General features: G+C 42.1%; 1 protein-coding gene across 2 annotated transcripts in view; it reads right to left on the bottom strand.

The window, feature by feature from the left end:
* The window catches only part of LOC115586300 (voltage-dependent calcium channel subunit alpha-2/delta-4-like), a 107,465-nt gene extending 97,354 nt beyond the window's left edge, over positions 1 to 10,111 (bottom strand). Inside the window, exons 1-2 of one of the 2 annotated variants that reach the window (XM_030425214.1) lie at positions 9,712 to 10,111; positions 8,271 to 8,346 (exon numbers count right to left, since the gene is read on the bottom strand). The gene's annotated coding sequence lies outside the window, so the exon portion shown is untranslated. The remainder of the gene's footprint in view (positions 1 to 8,270; positions 8,347 to 9,711) is intronic. The other variant, XM_030425215.1, reaches the window with a different exon arrangement.
* Positions 10,112 to 20,396: the final 10,285 nt, after the last annotated feature.

Here is a 20,396-nt window from a genome sequence, read left to right on the forward strand (position 1 = left end):
TTTTCTGAACCGACATCCTCTGCTTCCTCCGCAGTAGCTGGTCAGAGAAACCCGACACAGCCCAGTCAGAGGGGGAGGTCAGGCCGAGGTCAAGGCCACCGCCTAAATATCAGGAGCAGGTGATGATAAACGAGTTCAAAGTGTCGCAGGAGAAGATTCTGACTCAAAAAATCTTAACACAAAGCCTCCACACTCACACATGTTGGACATATAACAACAAAAAACATATTTTATCCTTTGCTGCCACTGGAGTCAGGCCACTTAGGTGGTATCAGATTTGAGATCTCTACCCCAATTTCCTACTAAATGTGAAAATGTAATCAATATTTTTGATCAAATTTGCAAGTAAAACTATGTTGATTTGTGTGTATTGTCATCAGCTGCAGTTCTGTGATTATAATACGAGTTGGTTCATCAAGATTAACAGTTGGTAATGTTAATTTCCAATCACATGCAATCATACCATCACAGAAGAAAAGGACCCAACTATAGAGACGATGGCTTTTTCAGGGCTGATTTCAGTATGGATCATTAGAAATCATGAAGGCTGACAAAAAAATAATAATATTTAAAAACGTAAAACTCTCTTTGTTTTGAACATGGGTCTGACTGGCTGTTTTAACTGCCTCTGCAGGTTTTCTGGGCGAGGGCTCTATTTTCTGTTTCTTTTGTTTCATTTCAGTTTTTCACAGTTTTTGCAAAGTAGAATAAACTGTAGATATATTTTAAAGCATTTGTTATAAACAGGGTTTATAAAGTTTGGGTGAAATCAGCAGCTCACCTCCTGCATATCAACAGTCCAGACTAAACACTAAGTGGGAACTAATGAGTGATACTGACACGTCTCCGGGATCTGAACCTTTAAAACTCTCCTCGAACTTATCAAAATAAAAGCTTTCAGTTCTGTTTCAGTTTGCTGAGCGAGCATAAAAGAGCAGCAGAGAATAAAATGTTTAGACAGCAGCTGTCAAAATGTCCATTAAGAGAAGAATTTAGGTTTTTTAACGAGAGAGAGAATGAATTCTGATACGAGTCAGAGTAGTAACGATCATTATGGAGTGTGTTGATGTGAAACGCTAAAACACTGAACAACCAACCAACTCAGGAAACTACACATACGTCAACAACTGTGGACCTGCTGCAGCTTAAGTGAACAATTATCTAGCAGCATAAAGAGCTCATAGTTCATGATAAAAGCATCAAACAAGTGCATGCTGGGAAAAGGTCTTGCCTCCACAGTCCACAGCAGGATCGGTGGCTGTCATGGACAGATAGAAGCTTCAGAGGCCACTCTGTCACAATTGATAACAATAAACACATATTTGTTGTTCCTCAAAGAGTTGGAGACTCAAACAATAATCTTTGGTGAATTAAGCAATGGATGTAGAAATGTTTTAAATACAGTTATTTTACTGGGCAAGAGATTTATTTTTGAACTGCAAGGAAAATAATTTTTGACATTGTTTAACTTTCTCTCCTTTTTATTATTTGTATTATCGCTAATAAACAGCAAAAGATGGAAAGAAAATGGAATACATTAAGGCCTTGGTTAAAAGATTGAGGATGATGAATTGTGTCCGTTTTTTTGTTTTTTTTGGCAATAGTGGGGTTTTTTTGTTTGGCTTTTTATTTTGTATGTCACTTGTGAAAGATGTTTGTTTGCTTTTTGTGTCCTTGTGTTCTGTACTTACTGTTTTAATGTAATAATAATTAAAAAAAAAAAGATTTGGGGACTATTTCCTGCAATGGATTAATCAACATTTACGCTCTCATAAATATCTAAGACCGCAGGACGGTACATGTGGGATTGAGTCAAAAAAAAAGTCCTGATCCTGATCAGATGACCTTCATTATCAACGATGGACTTCTGAACTTCAACTTAGCAATGGCACTATCCAAAATCTTTAGTCTCCTCATCACAGATCGATTACCCACAACCCCCCCTCTGTTTCTGGGACTTCCCAGTCAGAAAGTCATTTGTCAGTATTAAGGTGGATCATGTCGGGAGCCACCATAGGTACCAAGGTTAGGACACAGCAGTTGAGTAAACATCAGTGAGGGTATCGGTTTCAGTCCGGCTGCTGGCCTCACCTCAGGGTAAACAGAGGCAGCGTCCACGCTCACCACTCAGGTATCAGACTTACCCACGATTTACGCTAAAAAAACTGTCTCATTTCTGTCAGACTGACTGAGAAACACACGAGGAGGAGACACTCGGCGAGCAGACAGATGACGACCAGGTGTTTATGTCTCGTGCTATCTGGTGTCCTGTCTGAGTGGAGGCTTTCACTGCGGGTCAGACTGTGACCTGCTGGACCTGGACAGTCCCCTCAAACACCAACACGGGCTGGTAGAGTTTAATCCTGCTTCATGTTTGATCTGTTGGTCTGACTGAAACGAAAATATGATGAAGCTGACTGAAATTTAATGCCAACTTTCTGCCAGTTTTTGATATTCAGTGCTTATCCCTAAATCAGTGTAATACCTGCAGTAGATCATTGTCAGCTTTGCCCCTGTGTGGACATGTAGAGCATAGCACTGACAGGAAAGCAGAGCATTGAAAAAATATATATTTACAAATCCGCGTACACTATAATTTGGACATTTTTGGTGCTTTACATTGCAATCAGATGGCCCTTTCCTTTGGCACTACATTCCCTCAACCGCACAACATCCGTATTCCTGCTAACAAGTGCAGCTGTGCCTGCAGCGCAGTGTATTACGCCGCAGATCAGCTGCTGTCAGTACGGTTAAGAATGAAAATGATCTGCTTCTCCACACAGTGGGAGAGCTGACGAACATCTACTGCAGATAATACACCGACTAGGGATAAGTACCTCATACAACCCCACATCGAAAGACCTGGACTGTCTTTGTAAACCATAATAGAATCAGAATTGAGACTTTTCTAATACTTGTTAGCAACACGGATCAGCAGATTTTCACAGAACCCAGTGCATGACCAGTAATCTATCGAATAAAGGGAGAAAACACTACTTTAAAAAAATCATAATCTGAGTTCAGATCAGTGACACTGTGTTAACCTCCAGTGTTGAGGGTTTCTTTGGTCAGTGGGTCAGTCATGTCAGACCCTTGTCTTGTTTGTGTATGTGAATTCCCAGCTGACTCTGAAGTATCAACTCCGCAAAGCCAAACAGAGGAAATGGCCAGAGAGGTCGTGACCCTTCAGCCGGGGCCACGTCCGATCTGAAGGTCATGGAAGTCGAGGAGAGATTCAGAGATTCAGTCTGTTAGTAAGTAAATCCAAACCTGTCAGGAAGTCAAACTGTCGGAGGAAAACCTCTTCACTTCGAACACTTAACCTGCACACTGTCATGTTGCCAAAGGATCAGAGTGAGAAGTCAATTTGTGTGATACTGCTAAATTCAAAAATCCTAAAACTCAGCAGACATTTTTCTATAGCCATTCATACTTTACATACATTATTCTAACAATCAACCAATTAAATATTTAATGTAGATTTTCATCGGAGAGACTGATGGATATTTCTCATTATTTTGATATTGTTCAAACTGAGCAAATAGTCAGATTTATTGCTTATGAATTGTATTGTATCGTATTCACATTGATATTTGTGGCTTTAATCAAGTTTTCTTTTTTCAGTCTTCATTATCAGCGTCCCTTAATTATCACATTTCATCAAAGGACTCAACTGAGGTTAACCTTTTTTGACGGTCTCTTCAAAAGTGGAAAGCTTTGAATTAAATCATGAAACTTGAATACAGCAACAATATTAAAGAAAATTTAAAAAAATAAAGATGAGATGTAAATGTTAAGGCTTCGATAAGGCCCTTTCATTTTTTTAGCAGATTCTGGCAGCCACTGTGGACAAAATGATCATGATGGTGAAACAAGTGAACTTCTTTTTGTGCCTTTAGCTTCTTTCTTCAGGCTGTGAAACCGCAATTCATCCACAGCACTCCGACATGAATCCAACATGGATAAGTCAGAATCCGACCTGATGAGAGGCATTAAGTATAACACTAAAAATGATGCAGGAACAGCCAATCCTGTCGCTGATGGTCTTGTTTGCCAATGCTGGTCAAATAGAGGCATCAGTTTTAAGTTGAGGCCGTTTCATAACCAGTTAAAACAACCAGATTATCCTCTATCTAGTTTAAACTTCGCTTTAAAGAATCAGTTTTGTAGTTGTTCCTTTTGGTGAGAAATAAAAAGACACATTCAGACAGTCTTGTTACCAGAAGCTTCACTCTCAAGATTTGTTTTCAGTGTCAAAAGTCTTTTGTTTCAAAAACGAAAAACTCAGCAGCCGCCTGAACAGCTTGGTGAAATCGGCATTATACGATCTTTTAAATCAGTTTCCAGAGCTGTAAACATTTGCCGCTGCTCGTGTTTGGCATTGAACTTGGCGTCCTCCAAGCCTCTAGTCCACTGTTTGACACTAAACTATCACATTTCCAAAACAACGTTGACTCCATGCACGGACGATGAAATATTCAATGATGCTTGGGTTTCAGCTCTTCACCAGCCTGAATCCTGCAGCTCGTACTGCTATGTCCCCTGGGGGCCTCGCCTGCCGGACCAGCGGCCCTCTCAGCAGAGTTTGGACCTCGTCAGTAGGAAGCTGGCCCCTGGGACCCATTTATAACCCGACCCCGAGCTCGCAGGGCAGCACTCGTTCTCCTGCACTTCTCTGCCAAGTGTTAAAAGAGAGATTCTTAAAAATGGAGCAGCTATATGTACCCCACCCCGGAGCTTTAAATGAGCTTTTCATCGAGGAGGGGGGCGAGTTTTCTCCTCTTACAGCCCAAAGCACTCAGAGCCGAGGCCAGCCGACCGCTGACAGGTCGACCATCCTGAAGGCTCTTCTGTGGCGTTCAGCCAGTGGTCCACTGGATGTGCAAGTTAAAGAGAATTAATAAAGCATGCCGTCTCACACCAGAACTTACTTCATAGATGCAGACAGAGGTTCTTTATGATGAAACATACTGTCAATATTAACCATCGTCATAACCGTAACTACCGTCCGTCTCAGAGGGCACCATGAACACAGCACAGCTTCCTTCCTTCAATAGCAGATTTATCATGATTAGCGATTATGGTGCCTGTCCATTGGTCAAACAGAGGCAGGGCAGCAACAATAGAACCCCTGAACCAGGCATCTCATCGGTCTCATCTCTCTCTACTCTGGTTTTGGCCTGCTATGGAAACATTAGCATGTGAAGCTACAGAAGCCAGGCTTGTTTATTGGACCTGAGCCTTCACATGGAGGGAGAAGGGAAACTCAAGATCGTGAATATGACAATCAGCTTTAGTTCTGCTCCTCTACTCTGTTAATAAGAGGCAGAGTGAAGGTAAAGTGCAGAGAGCTGAGCTATATGGCCTTTAAATAATTATGTCAATATTCTAAGGCTATATTGGGATCAAAGCACACTTCATTGATTCTCTTTTTAACTGACACTTACTGACATTTATGTATTTCTTATTTATGTTCTACAGATTTCAGTCAGATTTTAAATCCACTTTAACCAAGTAGTTTTTGGCAATGTGCCTATATATTTTTGATAAAAACTGAACACACATGCTCTTGAATGCACGCACGCACCTACAGTTTTCGACTGCATGAAAAAACTATGAAGTGCTCTCTTATTTTCATATTTACCAGAAGGCTATTAAATGGCTGGGTGACATTGACAAAAGAGAGAATCGATCCTTAAATTGAAAGGTTTTGGATCGAAAGTGTGGTCTAGACCTGCTCAAACTGTAACCTGTCATGAGAGTCACTTGAGCACTTTACAAATAAAGCTTGATTGATTGCTTTATTGTTTTCTTGACTAATTGATTCTTTATGCTGTTGTTTTGTACAAACATGAAGGTGCACCCGGTCGGTGCAATGTTGGTTTTGATCGGCTACGTAATTACAACAAGGTGAATGATTAAAGCAACACTAACTAATGAAGGCCATTCTGAGGAAAGATGGTTGATTTTCGAGATTCATTCTTAGGTTGTTAAATCCACTCAACCCGCACACCATTACTGAAATTGCCATTCATCAAAGATCATGTAGTGTTTCTTATTTATGCTGCCGTTTCAGCAGAAGGGCTGAGAAAGGTGAGTGAACCCTGTTAAATCCATTTGAACAGAGACCTGTGTGTGCTTGCTCAGTAGTAAACTATTTTCAGAGGTGAATGTTTACTCCAGATGGCTGTTTCAGAGGAAGATGTTCAGTGAAGGTGAAGACAGGAAGCTAGCTGCATTACACTACAGACTCCAACACATACTGTACATACAGTGCATCGACAGCCAGGTCTAATAACACACAAGTTAAATACAAACACACACTGATATTATATATTAATATTACTGTAGTCACCGTGTGAACCTGCCTGACTATCTACAGGTCCTGAACGTCCACACAGGTGTTCTCTGTTGTACTGTTAAATAAATAACCAATGACTTGTCAAGTTTCCATACAAGTGCAAAGTTTGTGCGATGAAAAACACAAAGGTAATATTTGTGTTTAGACAAAGCAATGAGCATAAGACCCAGAACAACCAAACTATCATCTGCACCGTTGTTTATATCAAACACAGACACATGATGTAACAACAGGAAGAGAGGGAGAGTTGTTTCACTGAAACAGGAGTCAGAGCATTGCAACAACGAGTGGGGTTAACTGTGTGCTCCCAAAATAAAGCCTAAAGACTCGGGTGCCTCTGGTTGGGTATGTGGGCTATGGACGCCCTCTAATCCCTGGGACCAGATTCCTCCTTAAAATAGCGTCCTGGGTGAAGAGAGACGTTCTGAGGCCATGGAGCTGCTTTCTGCAGGAATTTACACTTCAGTTAATTAGCGGTTTCTTCATAGCATTGGTGGGCTGAATGGAGACCCAGGGATATTTGCGATACCTGTTTTAAAGGCAGTGAGGTTCTGACCTTTGATCTGCTTACTGATGGTCCCTCATAATGTTGGTAATGGCTTGGGGCTGTTTGTTTTTATACGTGTTACATGTGGTGGGACTCAGATGTAAAACTGTACTATGTAACAAAAGCAACAGAAATTAGCGGACGATAATTAGACTTTAAAGTGGTTGCTAAATGACCAAAACTACTGAGTGGTCCTTTAAAATATGATTTTACCAAATAAACCATTCAAAACCAAACCGCCTGCAGCAAAACATGAATTTAAAATGAACAGTATAAAAGATATAAATTCTGATCAGAACAGAACAGAATGAAAATGATGTTGCAGTACTTGTAGGATTGAACAGCCCATTCCCCAAGCAACGCACAGCGTGGTTGGTCAAGTTGGCTGAACACACCATTACACATCGTTATGGTATTTAAAGTCTGACAGAACAATGGAGCTCCCTTTTAGGAAACTTCAAGTGCTGGCACAGAAAGCAAAATGAAATCCCATCCCAGCCTTGGATCAGCAGCAAAGCTCTCAGATAAAGAGAGCACAGACAATGCACTGATAAAAAGCACCGATCAATGCTTTTCTCTTTCAGTTCTTCATTCTTGTGTGGTTCAATAACATTAAACGCAAATTTGATGGGATACCAAGCATATAGAAGGTTAGCCAGGAAGTGTAAAAGAGTGACGGAACAGGAGACGAGTAAGTGACCAGTCAGTAAAAGCAGTAAGCGTATTTCTTCACTTTCAATACTCCAAAATCAACCAAAATATCTATGGAAAAAGGACATTGTTGCACATAAATAATGGAAAACTTCCGCTTCCAGCACTCATGCACTTTCGTAGCTATACACATTAATACTGATAAAAATTTGATTTTCTTTAAATAAATATATCAAACCAAAAAATATTATAAAATCTATAGCTTACCCTACTTATTTTTATGGTTCTGAATCTATCGCTTTAGCTTTCTAAGCTTAAGGGAATCATAACACTTAGCAGAAGCAGTAACTTAACTTATTATGATTGACAAGAATACTAAATGTTTAACATGATAAAGCATTAGCATGATATGTATGCCTAGTCTTGAGGTATGTGACACTCCACTGAACTCAAAGTCATCCCTCCTGCATTTCTAACAGCCCAGCAGCTCATGTTTACGGTGTGCTGTATGTTACTGCTTCTGAAAAACGACTCAGTATTTGTTTGATTGTTTCTTAATCAACACATCACTGTTGTGCTCAGTAACTTTACATCTGCGGTCAGACTGCTTGTTCAAATCCTTCTCCAACTGAAACACCTCTGCAGGTCTTCAAGCCCGAACCTGAAGCCTGTGACACTGTGATAATTGGGAGAATTACAGCTGTTACTCACAGAAAGCAGTCTGATCTGGAGGACCGGGGGCCACAGGAAGTAACTTAAGGTCTAACCCCCCTCCCCACCAGTTAGCCTGAAAGAGCAGAGACAAAACATCATCAGCGTATGATTTATAATGCTGAATGTGTCGTGTGGAAACGACGTGTCTCAGTGATGAAGATGAATGAGTTGCGGTGAGAACATAACTTTAACAGGAGTGATTTAACTGAGGGATCTTATGCTTCACAAGAGAGAACTTTAAACACCAGAACACTGACCAGCAAAACTACACAACCAAAAAATATGTATCTGTGTGACCTCAAAACTACAAAATCTTATTCAACTTAAACTCTGAAACAGTGCAAATCAGCAGTGAATACAACTAACACACCTGTTCATTCATTCATAGAAAGGGCTAATGTACAGGCCAATACTAGAAAAATTCCATTAAGACAAAACCTAATTTGACATTTAAAATCCCAAAACTTGGGCAATTACATCTAACATTACATCCCAGGCTCAACACAGCTTCAATAACCCATAGAGGGAAAGTAATTAAGTACCAGTATCTCAAAACTAAAATGTAGTACTATTTTCTGCTACTTCATACTTCGCACTTTTCACTGCTCTACATTTCATTTTAGCTACTTAAGTTTCTTAGCAGACTCAAATCTATATTAAAAAATACTATCAACAAATTAAATGTGAGGCATAAATACTGATTAAACTACCCAGCTGTATATGTAGTAGTTACACTGTGCTCCAGCTGGAAAGTTAAAGTGATGAACATTTCAATGCATTCGTAATGAGAACCCTATGATGTCATATATTTAATTCTGAAATTAGCTTAAAATGTTGAATGCGGGATTCTTTCCTTGTAACTGGTTTGTCTACACTTTAACTACTGTAAGTCGAGGATGAGTACTGACTTCCTCCACCACAGCCTATAACATCAGGCACAACACCAGCAAATACACAGAGCCATGGCGGGACATCTGACTTTAACTAATGGTAAAATAACATTAATGTTAATAGTACTAACAACAACTAGCAAGTAAAAACAAGCAGACAGGTAGGACATTTAACTAAAGCTGCAGTACAGATACAAAACATTACTAACATGAATCCATAACGGGACATTTAACCACCCAGTAAATACACTGAGCCATGGTGGGACAGTCAACCAGCAGAAAAGCGCCAAACCAGTAAATACACACATCCATAGCTGGACATTAGCCAAGAGAAACCAACCAGTAAATACACTGAGCCATGGCGGGGCATTCAACAAGCAGAACAGAACCTAACCAGTAAATAGTCGGCGCCAGGCGGGACATTCAACAAGCAGAACAGAACCTAACCAGTAAATAGACGGCGCCGGGCGGGACATTAAGACAGCAGAAAAGAAACCAGCCAGTAGAGGGACAGACATGGACCAACAAAGAGTTTGTACTGGACTCACGTTTGAAGAAGAGGTCGTCATGTCCTGTTCTGTCCTTCACGGAGGTTTCAGGGTCCATGTCCACATCATCACGTCCCACTGAACTTGTTTCCTTTTGGCGGTTAGAACTCCAGTCGCTGCTAGCTTAGCCTGTTCTACTAGCTTAGTACGTAACGTTAACGATGTTAGCTAGCTAAAGAACAATCCCGGCTGTTTTTATGTGATTTCTTGCCAGAGTTAACGTTATTTTGGTCGTGACTCGGCTTCCCGGTACTTTCAGACGGTTCATCGTGTCACGGTGAGTTGACTGTGCGGACTTCCTGCTGTCTGTCATGAATGAACAGGTGTTAGCTTCACCTGGATTCTTCTCCGGACACTCCACTGACCGCCTTCACCGCCCATCATGACTGCAGTACCCTGTTTGACCGCTTCCATTGACCGCCGGTTAGCAGCCGTTACAGCCCAGAGGGGCGCTGTTTCACCCGTTTAGACAACCCAAAGAACACAGTGGGAGACGTGATGACAGCAGCTGTTATCTGACAAAAATACATATTTTAAATGTTTTGGCAGTGAAAAAGATACTGAGAGTTATAGAAAAAAGTCCTACACTGCTCCATCACAAGTTAAGGTCACACATTCAAGATTTTATATAAATACAAATGCAAATGGCAGCAAAAAGTACTTAATGTATCAAACGTACAAGTACAATTAACAGTGTTTTATTTATTATTGATGTATTATTGTAATATTATTTGTGATGCTAGAAGTATTTCAGTGTTGTCAAGGTTGAGCTTATTTTAGCAACTTTTTTGTTTTTACAGTTTTCCACCACAATGTATCATATTTTATTCATTAAACTAATGTTTTATATGTGAAATCTTAATCTGAAATACATTTAGCATATCTGGATGAGTTGGGGCTGTAAGCAGCAGTGTCTCCTGAGCTCAGAGTGAATCAGAGCTCTTATGTGTTTCACAGATGGACAGACACCTGTTGTACCCCCGTCAGCAGGTCAGAGGTCACAGAGAAGCACAAACACTGTATAGATGTATAGATACTCGTCCTTTTCCAGCTCTGAAACAAAATACATTGAATTAACAGTTAATCTGAGTTGTTTTGAGTTAACTTTGACTTGACATGATGCAACATTAATGGTAAAATACAGAAAGAAAAATCATAACTATACACACATAGAAAAGATATGTTACTCATCAATTATTGATTTAGAGCAACAAAAGTAGAGTCAGAGTGTATTCATTGACAGTAATATTTCATTAATAGACTCTCAACAATAACAAAATGATAAATTAACATACATCAACATATATAAACAAACTTTATGCATTAAATATAAACTGAAGCAGCAGGTAATCTGAAAATAAAACCTGAGTCTGAGAACTTGTCCTGAGATTTTCAAGTGTTTTCTGCCATTTTATTAAGTAAACAATCAACAGATTCATCAATCATTTAAAAATGCTGCAGTTGTAACAATCACATCATAGTGGAACAGTCATGTATACACACATGTGCAGACACACATTATAACTTTACAGGGACGTGAATGTCAATGTTTTGTCAAAGCTGACGAGGCGGTCGGGAGTTTCAGGTCCTGACAGTAAAGTTCTGCCGTCCTCTGGTTGTTGAGTCGGACTGCTGGATCATGAGGAGGCTCGTAGTCCGTGAAGAGATATATTATAAAACTCATTTATATTTTTTATTCAAAACACAGTTCACAGTTCACAAGCCATTCTTAAAATAAATAAATCAAAACCTATTTTGGTACATTTGTCCTTGAATGCACCCACAAAATAAACGTTACACAAACATCTGATTCTTCCCTTTAAATGTTCTAAAAAGCTACAAAAGAAAAAAAACAATCATAAAGCTTCTAACGTGTGCTGTATGTCTCTGGTTTATATCAGTGTTAAGTGAATTTCTGTGTGTCAGACTGTTTGGTTCTGTCAGCTGGGCTCTGGGAAGCTGTGATGGGCTTTAACGTACCGTAGAGTTCTGCAGGGATGACCCATTTTTGTCGGCTAACCCAGCAGAAGTTTGCACCGCCCCGCTATCCTCAACAAAAAAAACACTGGGATTTTTCAGTTGATGAAAAGAATCTTAGTGGCAAACAGATGAATGACAGTTTTATGATTGTTGAAGTGTGACAACTTTACGATTCACACACAACTTTGAAAGTTACAGTTAGAAGAGTCCTATAAAGACGGACTCTTCTTCTTCTTCTTCTTCTCCTAGTTCTTCTTCTAGTTCTTCTTCTTCTTCTTTTTGTCCATAAACCAGGGTTAGCATGCATTGGCACAAAGCACAAACAGAAATAAATGAAAATGATTTAAGAGTCGTTTAGCTTTAGTGTCGTATATCATGACACCCTTAATTCAAACAGCCATGCGGTTAAACAAGAACATGAAAATAAAATTGAGTTGTTATTTTAGGCATTTAACTGAAAACTCATTGACTCTGAGATAAAGGAACTTGAAGTGCAAAAACACAAACATATTTCGGGGTTGTAGGATTTATTCCTGCTGCAATATATTCACTAGACCTGATAACTGATGTATTATGGAGGACATTTGTGCCATAAGAGATGAATTATCATTGAAACTGAGCATGAGGTGCAGCGCTGGCTACAGTCTGTCAGCACTGAACTGATGGTTCTGTGGGTTTTTACGTGCAGATAAATCCAACAAGGAGTCCAGATGAGAACAGGTGACTGCAGGAAGTCAGAACAACACAATAAACCATAAATCGTGGACTTAAGTGCCCACATAGAGACCGGAGCTGCACTGTCAGCAGTCCAAACACTGGTGGAGCATCTGGAAACTTCATCCACTTCCACCTCTGACACTGCTTCCACCTCCACCCCCCTGCAGGGTGGAGGACCTGGAGGGGACAGCAGCCAGCCTGAGGAGCTGAGGGAAGTGACCAGGGGGGAAACTCCCACGAGGGACAAACGATCCTGCCATGTCACCGAACGAGACGCCACGACCTGGAAGTCTTGTTTTCTACATCAGACTCAATGTGGTAGACCACTCTCTCCACAGCCGCCCTGGGAACCCAAAACACTGTCAAAGTACGAGGGAAAAGTCTGGGAGGACGGGAACAACTATACTGCAGAGAATAACCTCAGTTTGTATTTTACATTGTGATCAGACGTAGAATCAGAGAACGTACACAGAACTGTAAAACTTAAATGAAATGTGAGACAGAAGAATACGATGATGAGTCAACAGAGAAATGATTATAAAGCAATTAAAATCACATTAAACAACAGAAGCAGGACAATCACTTTCCTTCATATCCATCCTTTAAAGGTGCTTTTATACATCGTCCTGTCAAATCTGACTAACTGGAGTTTGCACTATAAACTTCATATCACTCTGATGTTTCATATATTTCTGTTTGTGCAGCATTGAGGGGCTACAACTGTGTTTGCTGTGCAATACAATCTTTGTGAACTCGTCCTCCGTGCTGTCATGTTGTGTTATATGTTTTAAACAGACGCCTGCCGTCCAATCAGAAGTGATCATGTTTTTTCTGTGGCCGTATGATAAATGGTCTCCATCCTGTCATCAGCTGTCAGCTCTGAGGAGGAAGATCTTCATGGAAATCTGGAGGAACCTGAATCATCGCTGCTCTGCTTCCAGTCCAAACACACCTGAGCGTGCAGCCTGATTCTCCACGCCCACTCAGGTTACCCCCTCTGTACCCTGCAGCCCAGCCCGGCCCGACCCGGCCCGGCTCGGCCCCCCTGACGTGCAGCGAACTTGAGCTCCAGCAGGTTTGATATTAAACCTGATACCGACTGCTGGCCATAACATCCAGTGTTTATATAAAACGACAAGGCTGCGAAATACATCAAGCTTCAGCTGAAACTCCACCTGTTAACAGAGGAGTCCCTCCATGGTCATGTGATCGGGTTTGGGTCAGTGAAGGTGTTTGGAGGTTGATTCCAGAGAATATTCAGATTATTACACACTAAAACCTCAAGATCTGCAAATAAATGAATCCTATAAAAAGACCCTGCAGAGAGTTTCTGATTTTCTCTCTTTGTTGCTGCTCGGGACGCTTTACCAACCCAACATGTGTCTATTTGACGTCCTGGGAATGAGACTCAACAATCAACTGTCTTTGTGGTGCGTTCAGGAACAGCTGGGACAAATCCTACTGATTCTACCTTTAACTTTAATAGTCTTTGAATTCTATTAATATGACGTGAGCTTCAGTTAGCTTTGAGCACAAATGTCCTTCAGAGGGAGACTTTTTACTCTGATACTCTGAGTACATGTCAGAGCCTGTAATCTATTACTTTACTGGAGTAAATAAGTTGAATCAGTACTTTTACTTTTACCAGAGTCTGTTTTGACAGTAACACAGTGTCTGAGCTTCTACTGGAGAGAAACATGTTTGAACTTGTCTGCAAATAAGTTACTTTGAACCTTCATATGTTCTCATATGGCTATAATGTTCAGCTGTCCACATACTTTTGGCCATGAAGTCTTTATAATGAAACATGTAGCACAAAGCAGTGAAACTACAACATAGGAACATCTGGATGATTCTGGATTCTAAAAGGGAAAAAGTCCAAATATTTCGAAACCTCTCTGTTTTCCAGCAGTCGGCCGACACACAGCTTCTTCTTCTCTGTCATCATTTGGACCCCACACTGCTCTCTCTCTCTCTCCCTCCCTCTCTCTCTCTCTCTCTCTCTCTGGGTATGTTACTGCTGCTCCTGGTTGGGTCGGGTCGAGCCCAGGACCCCCCACCCTGCCCTGGCTGAGTGCCGGGCCGCAGAGGGCAGGACGGCGCCTCCACTACTTAGAGGGCGAGATTCAGCGGGTCCACGGCTTCGCCTGCGAGTGGAAAATGGGATTATATCCTGCGGTTTGTCTAAATCCACTGACCCGGGGAAAAGAAAAGCTCTCACTGCTGTTTTCTGGGGCTGATGTCTGATTAAGAGCCTGAAACACCATTACAGAATATTTGAGGTATTCAGCTGCCGGAGAGCGGAGCGACGGGCACTGACTGCAGCAGGTGGAGCTTTATGAGGCTGAAACTCAAACATTTTAATGATATAAACATTCAGTGTATCATCAAACTGCAATCTGAGCGTGTTGTGACAAAAACACTGAAAAATAAAAGTAGAAAAATATTCAATTTCATCTCAACACTTGAATTAAAAACATCATCGCAGTGACGGAATGTAACTAAGTACATTTACTCAGGTACATTGTTGAGGAACTTGAACTTCACTTGAGTGTTTTCATTTTCTGCTACTTTACACTTCCATGATGCTACATTTGAATGTTGTACTTTGCATTTTTGCAGATACTGTCGGCCCACAGTACCGTGTAGTCCACCTGTTCTTGGTCCACATGGGTTTAAAATACCTGTTTAAGACGCTCTCCTCCACTGTCTCGTAAAAAGCGTTGTTATTTAAATTCATTGCAAGTGAAGTGAACAGAGTTTTTCTGCTGATGCTGTCGTAGTTTGAGTCATTAGATCAAATAAAACTTGGAAAGTCTAGAAGGGTCACATGATTAAATGATCGCTGAGTGTTAAACTGGACGTTAGCAGAAGCTCGGGGTGTTTTCATGACAGGGAAGAGAAGATTTTTTGCCCTCAAAGCATCAAACACAGCTCCACGTCAAACAGTGTCAGGACTGACTGTAGCGTCCTCACAGAGCTGAGCATGACTGACCTTCAAAATAAAAGCAGTCTGGAGCCTCTTATACTGAAATAAACATGTTTACAACCTGTTTATCTTCCTGTTGATGTGTATGAAATGAGACGGAGCACAAGATGTGCTGCGACCTCATGTCTGCTCTGACACTTCCTGTGTGGAGCCCCCGGTGGGACTCAAACCCTCGACCTCAGCACTCAGAGTGCCTTGCTCTGCCTGTCGAGCTGCACCGGACACTTGATCCCAGTCATATCGGAGGGGTTTAAATGGATTTAAATGAGGGCTCAGGGGAGTGGTGAGGGGGTGAGGAGGGGTGAGGAGGGAGGAGATGAATGGCTGCCGTCGGGGAGCTGCAGAGGAGCATTCTGGGAAGTGGCCCTGCTGAGGCCTTCCTTATGGCGCTCTATGAGAAATGGAGGGAGTGTGACAGGATCCAAATGGAGCTGACAGCCAACTGCTTTGACTTCCTCTGCCACACACACACACACACACACACACACACCCTTTCATTTTTTTTTCTCTCTTCCATAATTTTGTTTTGGAAAAACATGAGCTCGAGTTTCGTCTCTCTGAGAGTCACCAGCGCTCTCCAACTTTCATGTGCCCGTCCCGCCGCGACCCTCCGCTACTTAAAGACCTTTGTTTGGCCATCGCGGGCCGAGGGCAGGTTTTGGCAGGCAGGCATGTGCTGATAGGGACAAACTCCATAACGCAGAGTGAACCGCGTGCCAAGAGGCTAATGGCAGCCTGAAAAAACCCCAGAAGAACAGAGTGTGTTTGAGCGCCGGTTCTGGTGGCGCTGCCAGCGGAAAATCTCCTCTGGACCGTGTTGTTCTTCAGAAGTGTGATGAGCTCATCTGGGAGGGACGTTTCCTCTCTGGACAGCAGTCACAGGTTAAAACCAGAATCATGACCCGTCTCTTAGTCTCATTCAGGTCATCTGATCATCTCTGATCATGAAACGCTCCCTGAACAGAATGAGCATTTTATTTCCCAGCATGCACTGCAGCTCTGTTTATTTTGTATTAAAACATGGAGGAAACCTTGCAAACACAGCGAGACGGTTCCCACTTATATTAACAACGTTTGTTTGATTGTTTCATCAGATCTCTGCTGAAAACAAGTTCTCTAAACTCCTGCTGCTGCTTTATTTGCTGTTAACAGCAGTTTGTGTTTCCATTTGTGAACCTCGGGATGTAGAATTCTTCATGGTGCACATGCTGAAACCTGATCGCAGTCCGTTCCTCGGGGCCTCCCTCGGCCTCGCCGCTCAGCGTTTATGGCCGGCGTGCTACAGTTACAGCGCCGAGGGCCGAGGCGAGACGGCTCTTTACTGCGGTCCACCCCGGCATTCCTCTGCTTTTGTCACAGCCACGCTCCACGCTGCTGCTGCTGCTCCACGCTGACGGAGGAAACAGAAGAAGAAGAAGAAGAAGGCAGGAAGCTGGAGGATGTCGGGGAGCTGGATCGGACTCGGGTTCAGTTTCCATGACTGAGGAAATTCTTCAGCCGTGTAAAAGATTATAAACAGCTCTGCTGACTCGCAGGTCCTGCTCGCTGAGCACTGAGAGCAACACGACCGTCACGTTTTACATTTTAGACTTTAACGCTGCTGATGTGTCAGAAATAACGTGGCACGGTTCTGAAACCGCAGACATGTTGAACCTTTACGTTTCTGTGGGTTCAGTTTTCAAATGTATGTTGTGACACAATGTGCTGATGGTCAGTTGGGATGTTTATCAGCTGCAAAAAATTATGCACTTGATGTTAATTTTGTGTTATATTAAACCTCAGTGTGATACAGAAGCATACAGGATTGTATCTGCAGCAGCAGGACCATCGAACAGTGATTGTTCTGTTCTGTTGGACTCGGTCATGATTCAGATCTCTCTCCTGTGAGGAGGAGAGCAGCAGTCAGAGAGAGATGAGATGTAGCGTGTGAGGAGAGATAACTGAGGAGGGAGGAGTCAGCGTCGCCTCCTACACATTAAGTCCAGCAGTTGTGGAGCGTTCAGATTCCTTCCAGTAGAACTCAGAATCCTGGACCTGCAGTCGGGTCCACAACAGGGATAACCACACTGTCACTTTCCAAAAATGATGGCCGAGCTCCTCCTCTAACTTGGGGAAGAGGTCGTAGTTTAAGTGTGCACTCACACGATTAACTATGCTTCATCTCCACGTTGTGTAACTCGTGCTTGTGTTCATGCATGATCAACCGTACAGTGGCGAAGAACATCTCTTCCAACCGGTCCAGGTCCGAGGACATGTACTGACAAACTGGACTTTGGGGGTCAACGGTTCTTTAGTACGGTACAGACAGCCCGGTGTGGTTGCACTGTTGTTGGACGAGTGTAAATCTATATTTTCTGTGTGGCAGCCGGCAGCACTGTGGACCTTTAAATGTTTTTGTGCCGACAAAACAGGAATTTTAAACCCTGACTGACATGTTTTCTAACCAGAACCAGAACAGAAGTGGTTTATGAACATGAACCGAGCCAGAGCAGACGCACAACGTTGTTACGAGAGAGAAATAGAAAAATCAATTCAAACAAACGTAAAGCTGCAACATTAAGAAAAGTTCAGTTATAACTTTTAACTTTTAACCTTGAGAAACATATTTAGCGAACATTTATTCTGGCTGGTATGTTTTTTACTTCTCAAACACAAATCTAACTTCTTAGGGAAGTTTTCAACAGATTTTAGCTTGTGTCAAATAAAAACACAATATAAGAACCAAAATCTGGAAGAGAAATGGTGAAATGACGGTTTTGAGCGGCGGCGGCCACGTCGACACTCACTCTGGATGGAAACGACCGATGAGAAGACAACGTGTGAAACAGGAAAGCAGTGTGGGAGGTTCGGAGGTGTGAAGACGAGTCCTGATTGCAGCAATTCAGACGCAGTTTGACAGTTTGACTCCACAGAGGAAACACTGATCCTCACTTCTGACACACTGAAGGAGAATCAGAGAGAAACAGTTCAGACGTTTAACACACAGGACCAGAGATCAGACGAGCGTGAAATAAGACGCAAATCATCAGAACTGTGGATTTATTCTTAATATCTGCTCACTGAAACACTTCCTCTACTTGTTTCCTTTAATGAAGGAGTGGAAGTGGAAGCTGCTGGTGTGAATCCTCAGAGCTGTTTGGTTTCCTGCAGCTGGATGATGTTAAACATCAGAATCACATCAGGACAATCGGCTCCGACCGGAGAACTGAAACAAACTCCTGTTTCTGTTAAAAAAATCAGCTGAAATGAGTCAGTGCTGTTGTTTATGTAGCAAGAACACCACATATTAATTAGATCTTATCATATTCACATTAATGTTTACACGTTAAATGTACAAAAACGTCACAAACCTCTGATTATTATAAACATTGGAACGTCATCAGTAGTTTTACAGCTTCACGTCTGAATGAAGAATCGCAGATGATTTTAATCTCAAATGATAAAACAGTTAAAATTTGGATTTTTATTTATTTTGCTGATTTAAAGCAACATTATGTGACGTCATCATGTTGACGTTACAGTGTGTTGGAACGATGTCTGTCACTCGATCTGCTCGCTGTAGCTTCAGTGTGACGGATCTCAGACGTGTTTACTGCGACATCATGAGTCAGTTTGTAGTCGGCGCCTGCATCACATCTGACGGACTGCTACTGACCTGAGATCTGTATTCACAACAGTTTGGTTCCGGTCCGAAGCTGTGGGAGGCGCAAGATCGCACACAATGTGAATTTCTACTCAATGTTGCTTTAATGTAATTCTTATTTCATGTCATTTATAAAGAATTCACCAAAACGATCAAACTATTATCCCTGCAGCATCATGTATCAGTGATGAGGTGTATTTAAGTATGTTTACTCAATTCTGAAGTACTTTACATGAGTACTTCCACTTCCTGCTACTTTATACTCCACTAGTATTTGATTACTTTTACTCACTAGTTATTTTGCAGATTACATCCTGTATCAGAGCTGAAGTTTAAAGCTTAAATTCAGATAATCTTTCCTGGAGTTTGACCTTCGAGTCATTCTTGTACAAAGACATCCTCCAGAACTTGATGTAGATAAATCAGGAAACAGTGCTGACACAGTTTGCTGAAACACTTTTGCTTTTTGCTTTCTTTTATTCTTTCTTTCTTGTGTGAAGACAGAAAAATGCTGAAGAAAAACCTTCCGATTCAAGAAAAGTTTGAAGAATAAAACAACATCTAATCCTGAATAAACTGGAGTGAAACATCCCTGCAGCCATCGTCTCTGCTGACACAAAGATCTTCTGACCACTTCAGGAATGTTTCGTCCGTCTGTCGACGCTCGGCTCATCAAATGGTCCTGCGGAGGCGTTGATGCTCGACAGGTACTTCACCATTTGTACAGAACAAGAATGTAACAAAGTGTGCGGACCACCAGGACGGAGAGGACGGGACACCTCTGAGACATCGTTAGGACGTGACGTCCAGAGGCCGGTCCAGCCTCGGTTGTGTCCGGGCTGTTCTCAGCTGCTGGTCCTGTCAGAGCCGCCGGGCCGCCTCTCGCTGTGAAACCCCCTCCACCTCCAGAGAGCTCAGCTGGAAGTCTGAGAGGACGCAGAGAATCAAACGTCCAGAGATGAAGGAAAACACCGAGCGGCTGTGATCTTAGCTGAGGTCTGCTGGTGTCCTGCAGGGCCGAGCAGGAGGGGGGACGATCAGTCTGCAGGGACCAGACCAGACCAGACCGGACCGGACCAGGCCACCAGGTGACCAGACCACCTCTGAAACTGGGTGTAAATTACAAGATCAGTTTTATTTAAATCAGGATCTGAATGAGCTCAGAGTCTTTATCTTTAGACCTGAGACCTTAAAAACAGAGAAGAAACCTCAGAGAGGGATCGTCTGCTGTGGGTCCAGTTTGGACCATCAGCAAGACTATGGACCGATTACAGAACTTTTTATGATGTCATCGTCAAGTTGACCTTTGGGAAATAAAATGTCTTCACGTCATCATTCGATCCTTTCAGACGTCAG

Source organism: Sparus aurata, chromosome 8 (genome assembly GCF_900880675.1).
Source record: "Sparus aurata chromosome 8, fSpaAur1.1, whole genome shotgun sequence".
In the NCBI taxonomy this organism is placed as follows: domain Eukaryota; kingdom Metazoa; phylum Chordata; class Actinopteri; order Spariformes; family Sparidae; genus Sparus; species Sparus aurata.